Source organism: Chiloscyllium punctatum, chromosome 17 (assembly GCF_047496795.1).
Source record: "Chiloscyllium punctatum isolate Juve2018m chromosome 17, sChiPun1.3, whole genome shotgun sequence".
NCBI lineage: Eukaryota > Metazoa > Chordata > Chondrichthyes > Orectolobiformes > Hemiscylliidae > Chiloscyllium > Chiloscyllium punctatum.
This window is the reverse complement of record NC_092755.1, coordinates 55,692,585-55,703,507: the sequence shown is the minus strand read 5'-3', so window position 1 is coordinate 55,703,507 and position 10,923 is coordinate 55,692,585. Positions and strand designations below refer to the sequence as shown.

The following is a 10,923-nucleotide window of genomic DNA, read 5'->3' as shown; positions in this document are numbered from 1 at the left end:
GCTACAAATCTTCTCACAAACTTTGATGTCCTCAGGCAGCTCAGACCTGGAGCTGTGTTTGAAGACTCCTTGAACAGAGGATGAACTCTGTTTAGTAACTTCTTTTAGTCTTTTTGTAATTCAAATTGTGGTGACAAATCACTTTTTACTTTTTTTTAATGTATGTGACAGTAAGTAAATAACTCAAATTGATGTAGTACACATGGACTTCCAAAAGGCATTTAATACAGTGTCAGACAACAGTATTTTGAGAAAATTTATAAATCATGGAATAAAAGGGACAGTCTCAGCTTTGGGTGAGTGACAGGAAACAGGTTGTTAGTGAATGTTTTTCACGCTGGGGGATGGTTACTAATGGATTCTCCAGCGGCCACATGGGATCCTTGCTTTTCCTGACTCATAATAATGACCCAGTTCGTGGTGTACAGGGCACAACGTCAGGCAGTGTTTTGAATTGAAAAGAGATTTGTCTAAAATTTCAAAAGGACAAAGGAATGGGGTGAACAGGGAAGTATGAAATGATTCATTTTGATGTGAAGAACATGGAGAGACAATAAAAAAATATATAACTCTAGTGCAGCGCAGGAAACAATCTATATGTATGAAGATGCAGGAGCAGCGGGTGAAAGATGGCATCTGAGGATTGGCGACTTGGTTGGGTCCGGTGTAGATGGTGGCAAGTCGGTGGAGAAAGGATGGTGGTTCAGGCATCATTGCTGGTGATGAGCTGGCTCAGGACCGATGGGCTGTCTTTAAGCTCTATCTTTTTTTTTCCCTTATTCTTAAATTATTCAAAACGGTGCAAGATTGTGGCGATGTTGGAAAAGCTTTTCACTGTATCTTGCTGTTTTCTCCCTGTAAAATATATGTGACAATAAATCATTCAATTCAGTTTTTAAAAACGTGTATGTTAGCGTTCAGAGTGAGAGGTTTCGAGGACAGAAACAAAAATGTCTTGCCGCAATTATGCAGGGTATTTGGTGATGCCACAACAACATTGTGTGCAGTTTTGGTCTCCTTATCTGAGGAAGGATGTTCTGGCGAAGGAGGCACTGCAGTGAAGGTTTAACAGATTTTGAGAGATTCCTCAATTGAATTGACATTTGAGGAGAATTTGAGTCAGTTAGGATTGTATTCACCGGAATTTAGAAGAATGGCGGTGGGGTGGGGTGGGGGGGGGGGGGGGGGGGGGGGTGTGTGGAGGGCGGGGGGAGTCTCATAGAATCCTATAGAATTCCAACAGGACTATACAGCAGACTCAAGGGGCTGAATGGCCTGCTTCCACAGGTTACGGGAAGAATGTTGCCAATGGAAGCAGAGTCCAGAACCAGGGGTCATGGTTTAAGGGTAAGGGGTAAACCTTTTAGGATTGAGAGGAGGAGACATTGCTTCACCGAGAGAATGGTGAGCCTGTGGAACTCTCTACCACAGAAAGCGGTTGGGGCCAAAACATTGTGTTTTCAAGCAGGAGGCAGATATAGCTCTTGTGACTAAAGAGATGAAAGGGTATGGAGGAAAGATGGGATCAGGCTATTGAGCTCGATGATCAGCTGTGATCATTTTCAATGGCGAAACAGCCTAGAGGGGTTGAATGACCTAGTCCTATCGTCTGTGTTTCTGTGGGTAAGTCGTTGAAGATGGCGGGACCGGTCGAGAGGACAGTTAATAAAGCATAAAATACCCGAGGTTTCATTAACAGGGGCATAGAGTAAGAGAGCAAGGAGGTTATGGGAGGATAGAAGTTTGGAGAAGAGGAGACTAGGAGAAGATTGGATCTGGCAATTTGTGAGGGTTCTGTTCAGAGTAGATAAGAATACATTATTCTTACTGATAGGAAGCTTGAGAATTAAAGGAACACAGATTTAAAGTAAATAGCAAAGTAAGCAGTGGAGATACTTTTTCATAGAATCCCTGCAATGTGGAAGCAGGCCATTCGGCCCTTTGAGTCCACACTGACCCTCTGAAGAGCAGCCCACCCAAACGCACTCCATCCCTGTAATCCTGCATTTCCATGGCTAATCCACCTAGCCTGCATATCCCTGGACACTATGGGTAGTTTAGCATGGCCAATACACCTAACCTGCACATCTTGGATTGTAGGAGGAAACTGGAGCAACTGGTGGAAACCCATGCAGATGCAGGGAGAATGTGCAAATTCTACTAGATTGGCAGGGGTTGGGAACTGGAGTTATAGATCAGATGATGGAGTGGATAGTGAACAGCTGGGTACAGTGTGCAGGGAGTCTGTGAGGCACTTGATAGGGCAAAGGTGCAGTCAGTGTGATGGGTTGAAGTGTGAATATCTTAATGCAAGAAGTATCGAGAATAAGGGTGACGCATTCAGAGCATGAATTAGTACTTGGAGCTACAATGTTGTTGCCATTACGGAGGCTTGGCTATCACAGAGGCAGGAATGGTTGTTGGATGTTCCAGGGTTTAGATGTTTCAAAAGAAATGGAGGGGGAGGAGGTAAAGGAGGTGGAGGAGTGACATTGCTAATTAGGGATAGTATCACAGCTGCAGAAAGGGAGGTCGTTGAGGAGGGTTTGTCTGCAGAGTCAGTATAGGTGGAAGGCAGAAACAGGAAAGGAGCAGTCACTTTACTGAGAGTTTTCTCTATTGCCCACCAGTAGCAACAGAGACATGGAGGAGCAGATTGGGAGGCAGATTTTGGAAAGGTGCAGAAATAACACGGTTTTTGTCATGGGTGACTTTAACTTCCCTAATGTTGATTGGAACCTTCTTAATTCAAATAGTTTGCTTGGATCAGTTTTTATCAGGTGTGTCCAAGAAGGGTTCCTGACTCAACATGTAGATAGGCTGACAAGAGGGGAGGCCATATTGGATTTGGTACTTGGCAACAAACCATTCCAGGTGTTAGATCTCTTGGTGAGAGAGCATCTTAGTGATAGTTATCACAACTCCCTGACCTTTACTATAGTCATGGAGAGGGATAGGAGCGGATGGATTGGGAAAGTATTTAATTGGGGAAGGGGGAATTACAATGCTATTAGGCAGGAACTGGGGGCACCTAAATTGGGAACAGATGTTCTCAGGAAAATGCACAACAGAAATGTGGAAGTTGTTTAGGAAGCACTTGCTGATAGTACTGGACAGGTTTGTCCCACTGAGGCAAGGAAGGGATGGTAGGGTGTAGGAACCTTGGGTGACAAGGGATGTGGAACATCTAGTCAAGAGGAAGAAGGAAGCTTACTTAATATTATGGAGGCAAGGATCAGACAGGGCTTTAGAAGGTTACAAGGTAGCCAGGAAGGAACTGAAGAATGGACTTAGGAGAAATAGAAGGGGGCATGAAAAAGCTTTAGCAAGCACAATGAAGGAAACACTTCTGTGAGGGACTAGAGGAAGGCCAGAGTGAAGGTAGGGCTGATCAGGGATAGTGGAGGGAACTTGACCTGGAGTTGGAGGGGGTAGTGGAGGTCCTTAATGAATACTTAGCTTCAGTATTCACTACTGAGAGGGACCTTAGCGTTTCTGAGGACAGCATTAAACACAATGAGCCTACTTGCTCAAACAGGTTCATGTTAAGAAAGCGGATGTGTTGAAAATTTTGAAAGAGATAAGGATAGATAAATGACCTGAGCCAGATGGGATATATCCAAGGTTACTACAAGAAGCAAGGGAAGAAATTGCTGCGCCTTTGCCGATGATCTTAGCATCCTCACTGTCCACTGGAGTAGCACCAGATGATTGGAGGGTGGCAAATGTTATTCCCTTGTTCACCAATGGGGATAGGGATAAACCTGGTAATTATAGACCAGTCAGTTTTATGTCTGTGGTGGGAAAAGTATTGGAGAGGACTCTGAGAGATAGGATATATGATTACTTGGAAACCATAGTTTGATTAGAGGTAGTCAGCATGGCTTTGTGAGTGACAGGTCATGCCTCACAAACCTTACTGAGTTCTTTGAGGATGTGACAAAACACATTGATGAAGATAGAGCAGTGGATCTGGTGTATATGGATTTCAGCAAGGTGTTTGATAAGGTTCCCATGATAGGCTCATTCAGAAAGTAAGGGTGTATGGGATACAGGGAAATCTGGCTGTCTGGCTGCAGAACTGGCTGGCCCATAGAAGACATGAGTGTGGTAGTAAATGGAAAATATTCAGTCTGGAGCTTGGTGATCAGTGATGTTCCGCAGGGATCGGTTCTGGAACCTCTGCTCTTTGTGATTTTTATAAATGACTTGGATGAGGAAGTGGAAGGGTGGGTTAATAAATTTGCCGATGACACAAAGGTTGGTGGAGTTGTGGATAGTGTGGAGGGCTGTTGTAGGTTGCAACGGGACATTGACAGGATGCAGAACTGGGCTGATAAGTGGCGGATGGAGTTCAACCTGGAAGGTCAAATTTGTGTGCAGAATACAGGATTAAAGACAGGATTCTTGGCAGTGTGGAGGAACAGCAGGATTAGATTAGATTAGATTACTTACAGTGTGGAAACAGGCCCTTCGGCCCAACAAGTCCACACCGCCCCGCCGAAGCGCAACCCACCCATACCCCTACATCTACCCCTTACCTAACACTACGGGCAATTTAGCATGGCCAATTCACCTGACCTGCACATCTTTGGAGTGTGGGAGGAAACCGGAGCACCCGGAGGAAACCCACGCAGACACGGGGAGAATGTGCAAACTCCACACAGAGAGTCGCCTAAGGCGGGAATTGAACCCGGGTCTCTGGCGCTGTGAGGCAGCAGTGCTAACCACTGTGCCACCGTGCCACCCACATGGATCTTGGGGTCCATGTCCATAGATCCCTCAAAATTGCCACCCAAGTTGATAGGGTTGTTAAGAAAGTATATGGTGTGTTGGCTTTCATTAGCAGGGGGATTGAGTTTAAGAGCCGTGAGGTTATGTTGCAGCTCTGTATAGCCCTGGTTAGACCATATTTGGAATATTGTGTTCAGTTCTGGTCACCTTACCATAGGAAGGATGTGGAAGGTCTAGAGAGGGTGCAGAGGAGATTTACCAGGATGCTGCCTGGACTGGAGGGCATGTCTTATGAAGAAACATTGAGAGGGCTAGGGCTTTTCTCATTAGAGCGAAGAAGGATGAGAGGTGACTTGATACATGTATACAAAATGGTGAGAGGCATAGATAGAGTGAATAGCCAGAGATTTTTCCCATGGCAGAAATGGCTATCACAAGGGTCATTGAGGTGATTGGAGGAAGGGTTAGGGGAGATGTCAAAAGCAGGTTCTTTACACAGAGAGTGGTGGGTGCATGGAATGCACTGCCAGCAGTGGGAGTACAGTCAGATACATTAGGGGCATTTAATCGACTCTTGGATAGGCACATGGAAGATAGTCCAATGAAGGGTATGTAGGTCAGTCTGATCTTAGAGTAGGATAAAAGGTCAGCACAACATTGAGGGTCGAAGGGTCTGTACTGTGCTGTACTGTTCTATGTTCCACACAGACAGTGAGGCAGCAGGGCTAACCACTGAGCCACCATGTCATTTAGGATCGAAAATGCGAAGAGTGTGGTGGAGGCAGTTTCAGTTGAGACATTCAAGAGGGCAATTGCACATTTAATTAGATTAGATTACTTCCAGTGTGGAAACAGGCCCTTCGGCCCAACAAGTCCACACTGACCGGCCGAAGCGCACACACCCAGACCCATTCCCCTATATTTAACCCTGCAACTAACACTATAGGCAATTTAGCGTGGCCAATTCACCTGACCTGCACATTTTTGGACTGTGGGAGGAAACCAGAGCACCCGGAGGAAACCCACGCAGACACGGGGAGAATGTGCAAACTCCACACAGTCAGTAGCCTGAGGCGGGAATTGAACCCGGGTCTCTGGCGCTGTGAGGCAGCAGTGCTAACCACTGTGCCACCGTGCCGCCCAAATGTCGTGTCCATTCTCAATACACTCCCTTTGTTTTGCCTTCTCCAAGTTCCAAGTCTGTAGTTCAGAGAAATTTCCATATATTCCAAGCAAATCGGCTCTGCTTTCCAAGTTGTCAAAGGCCAACGGAACGTGCTACATAAAAATAAGGGTAGAATTACTTTAAAACATGGACTGAATAACATCTGTGCACCCTGCTCCAATTATCCTTTGCCCTATAACTGCCTCGACCAAAGACATCACTGGGTTGTGACCTGTGTGGAATGCAACAAAATCAAACCCTGCATAAAGGTGAAGGTTGGGAAGCTGAGGATAAAGATCAGACAGAAAACTAAAATTCTAGTAACCATTATGAAAGCTGACAGAAAGCAAATGTGAATTGTTAGGCCCTGAACAACCTCCGATGTTCAAAGTATCAGGTCATATGACCAGTGGAAGAACAAAGTACATATGTGGGTACAAATTATGTCTCTACCAAAGTGGAAATGAGATATGGTCTTGACATTGTCACTTTTTATAAGAAGCATGATCAGAAGTTTATTGTGTGAGCTGTATGCGCATCTGTTAGATAGAGATTAGATTAGATTACTTACAGTGTGGAAACAGGCCCTTCGGCCCAACAAGTTCACACCGCCCCGCCGAAGCGCAACCCACCCATACCCCTACATTTACCCCTTACCTAACACTACGGGCAATTTAGCATGGCCAATTCACCTGACCTGCACATCGTTGGACTGTGGGAGGAAACCGGAGCACCCGGAGGAAACCCACGCAGACACGGGGAGAATGTGCAAACTCCACACAGTCAGTCGCCTGAGGCGGGAATTGAACCCGGGTCTCTGGCGCTGTGAGGCAACAGTGCTAACCACTGTGCCACCATGCCGCCCACAAATGAAGTGACACTGGCAAGAAAGGTCATTTCTTTTAAATGTCTATGCTGAGTGGTCACATTTTGAGAGATTTTCAAAAACAGTCATATGTATCATGGACCTCAACTAATCATTTGAAATTAGAACTGAATTCAACGTGGGATCCCTGAATCAGAACTAGTGTTTCAGTTATGGCAATGTGAAAGGTGTCTCATTGACACAGGTTCCATGTGTTAACTGATGTTCAAGCTGGTATGGTACCGAATGGAGAGGTTCACTTTGACTCATGGGTTTATCCAGGACCAAGTTGCAAGATACATTTATGGCTCAAAAGGAGAGGGGAGGGGATCAATTTCACCAATCTTTCAAAATGGCAACATACGACCCACATTTGATCAAGCACATGAAGTCAGAGGCCTGATCCCACACCCATGACCACTCCCAGTCAATCTCTGTGCAACTGACTAGAAAGCCAGGTGTTAAAACTTTGCCTCTTTGGACTTATCAGTTTGGCTGTGTGCTTGGCCTTAGTTATCAGCAATAAAGAAAACAATGGGTGTTACATTCCCATCAAGCCCTGGCCAGTCTTACCTTGTACTTCCATCGCTGGTGGGAGCAGAGCGAGCCCAGGCTGGCCTGGGGGTGGTGGGGTGGGGGGGGGGGGGGTGAGAAACAAGACCTTTAGGCGAATCTTGGACAGAAACTAGAGCATGGAGTCAGTGAGACCTCCTGTTCTGAAGCTCAGCGGGCACAGATTCAGTGAAAAAGGACCGTATCTTGAGTACTTTGAAGACACTTTTTATTCACACTCTGGACTTTTAAACTCTGTATTCCCATGTTGGTCATTTTCTTTTGCTATTTCAATTCAGTAACAACACTTGATGTATCTGCACCTAGGTACCCTGTACCTAAGATGGCGCCTAGAGGCAACATTACAACCTTTACATTGCATGCATTGGAGTGCACGTGACAATAAAGATTATTCTCTTCTATTTTATTCTCTTCTATCCGATCGTAACCAAAATGGTCCTAAACTATTGATCCCTAGCCCGTCTAACTCCATCCTACACAAACATATCCTACTCAACGTTCTCTCGCCCAATCATATCCTGCAATCCTAACCCAACCAAAACTTTTCTGGTCCTCACTATCGCACCCAAGCCTGTCTTTAGCCATTCCATGCTACCACTATAGTCCTACCTGATCATCTCCTCCCTTCCATCCTGTGTGTTGGGAGCAGACCTCAGGCAGATGGGACATCAGAGAGTTGCCCATTGTGTAGCCAAGACAGTTTCCTCGCGGCTTCCTGTGTCTTCAGCATTTGACTTGATGTATTTATTGCCACATATATCTTGTTACAAAACACAGCGAAAAGTGTTGTATAGTGTCGCCACTCTCCTGCGCCGTCTTAAAACGGCAGGGTACAAAAAAAAAAGTCATAGAATAGGCAGAAAAAAATTGTAGCTAGACTGAAATCATTATCTGTTCCCACCCTTTTCAATATCAAGGCACACTTCAAAAAAAAAACAAACAATTCCAAGACGCGCCCACTTTTTTCAGTGTTCATGTACAGTATTGGAAGCCCACATGTGTACAGTTCAGGAGGCTGTGTGTGTACAGTTGATCAGGTCACCTTGCTGCCTTCAGTAATAAACGCCATGGCTCTGGAGGAGATCTAAGGTCCTCGGGTAAAGCATGGCTGCTTCCCAAAAATTTCACAACACACTTCACACCTTGTTGTCGCACTGCGATTAAAACCACTGCTTTATGGGACAGTGGTGCTTGCTGTGAAGGTGTTGTAATCCCTTGTGTTCACTTGGCGGTGCTGTGTAACAGGCTATGTTGTAAGAACACTAACACTGCCTGCCCACCTAATGTCTCTGTGTTTCCACGATAGAGCTCGTTCAATGTACTTGCCGTGTCGTTTTATCAAAACAACGAGTATCTCTGTCATCCCAGTTCTACAGTTTGTTCCATACTCCTTTGTTCTCTTACATATCAAACAAACAACTATTTCCCTTTTGAAAATCATTTTCAATCTGAATCACCACTTTAACATTTTGTCTGAAGGTGTTTTACAGCGTCCTACAGCACGGAAACAGACCCTTCGGTCCAACCAGTCTGTGCTGACTGTAATTCCAAACTAAACTCGTCCCACTTGCCTGCACCTGGCCCATAATCCTCCAAACATTTCCTGTCTTTGTACTTATCCAAATGTCTTTTAACCATTTTAACTGTACCCACATCCACCACTGCTTCTGGAAGTTCATTCCACTCACCCAATCACTCTGTGTAAAAGAATTGCCCCCGATGTCTATTTTAAATATTTCCCTAATATTTCCCCTCTCACCTTAAAAATATGTCCCCTAGTCTTGAAATTCCCCAGCAGGGAAAATACACCTGGTATTCGCCTTATCTATACCCCTCATGATTTCATAACCTCCATAAGGTCACGCCCCCATCTCCTACATTCCAGGCAAAAAGTCCTAGCCTATCCAGCCTCTCCTCATAACTCAAGTCCTCCATTCCTGGCAACATTCCTGGTAAATCTTTTCTCTACAGCTTAATAATATCCTTCCTATAACAGGGAGACCAGATGCTCCGATTTCATTCTGCGCCCTATTCTGAAAGCTCCCTCTCTTGTGAAGATTGACGCTTGGGGATTCCTTCCCGATCAATACCCTCCTGGAGCAGGTCCCATCTCAAATTCCTTTTCATCAGAGTACGTTGTCTTTCATTTAACATCAGGTCAGACAGCCAGAATCAAGTGAATATGCAGAGGCCAGATAGGCACTGCTGCTTTTTACAACATCATGAGCTTTGCAGTTCCTGCGTGAAGTGGCCCAATATAGTGACACAAATTTGAAGCCCTTTATGTTAAGCTTGAGGCATTTCAATGTAAAGATACTCAATCCTAAAGAACAAATTAGGCTGAGAGCCCAGCACAATGGGAAGACTGAAGATTGGAGCATCAGACATTAAACAAAGCAAAACAGAACTGAAGAAGAATCATTCTGGACTCAAAACATTAACTCTGTTTCCCTCTCCACAGATGCTATCAGACCTGCTGGGTTTCCCCAGTATTCCTTGTTTTAAAATGTGCTGCTGGAAAAGCGCAGCAGGTCAGGCAGCATCAAAGGAGCAGGAGGAGAATCGACATTTCGGGCATAAGCCCCTCTTCAGGAATGAGGAGGGTGTGCCAAGCAGGCTAAGATAAAAGGTAGGGAGGAGGGACCTGGGGGAGGGGTATTGGGAATGCGATAGGTGGAAGGAGATTAAGATGAGGGTGATAGGCCGAGGAGGGGGTGGGCGCGGTGAGGTCGGGAAGAAGATTGCAGGTTAGGGAGGCGGTGCTGAGTTCGATGGTTGGGACGGAGATAAGGTGGGGGGAGGGGAAATGAGGAAGCTGGAGAAATCTGCATTCATCCCTTGTGGTTGGAGGGTTCCTAGGCGGAAGATGAGGCAATTTCCCCATAGACGTGATTGACGATGCTCTCCACCGCATCTCCTCCACTTCCCGCACCTCCACCCTTGAACCCCACCCCTCCAATCGCCACCAGGACAGAACCCCACTGGTCCTCACCTACCACTCCACCAACCTCCAGATACATCGTATCATCCTTCGTCATTTCTGCCACCTCCAAACAGACCCCACCACTAGGGATATATTTCCCTCCCCACCCCTATCAGCGTTCCGGAGAGACCACTCCCTCCGCGACTCCCTCGTCAGGTCCACACCCCCCACCAACCCAACCTCCACTCCCGGCACCTTCCCCTGCAACCACAAGAAATGCAAAACTTGCGCCCACACCTCCCCCCTCACCTCCCTCCAAGGCCCCACTGGATCCTTCCATATCCATCACAAATTCACCTGCACCTCCACACACATCATTTACTGCATCCGCTGCACCCGATGTGGCCTCCTCTACATTGGGGAGACAGGCCGCTTACTTGTGGAATGTTTCAGAGAACACCTCTGGGACACCTGGACCACCTGGGACACCTGGACCAACCAACCCAACCACCCCATGGCTGAACACTTTAACTCCCCCTCCCAGTCTGCCAACGACATCCAGGTCCTCAGCCTCCTCCATTGCCAGACCCTGACCACACGACGGTTAGAGAAAGAGTGCCTCATCTTCTTCCTAGGAACCCTCCAACCACACGGGAATTGAAC

General features: G+C 46.3%; 1 long non-coding RNA gene across 1 annotated transcript; it reads right to left on the bottom strand.

Moving 5' to 3' along the window:
• Window positions 1-203: 203 nt before the first annotated feature.
• Window positions 204-8,822, bottom strand: LOC140487854 (uncharacterized). Its single transcript, XR_011962957.1, has 2 exons — window positions 7,947-8,822; window positions 204-855 (listed from the first exon to the last, which is right to left on the bottom strand). It is a non-coding gene; the product is annotated as an uncharacterized lncRNA (long non-coding RNA).
• Between the last annotated feature and the right edge of the window lie 2,101 nt (window positions 8,823-10,923).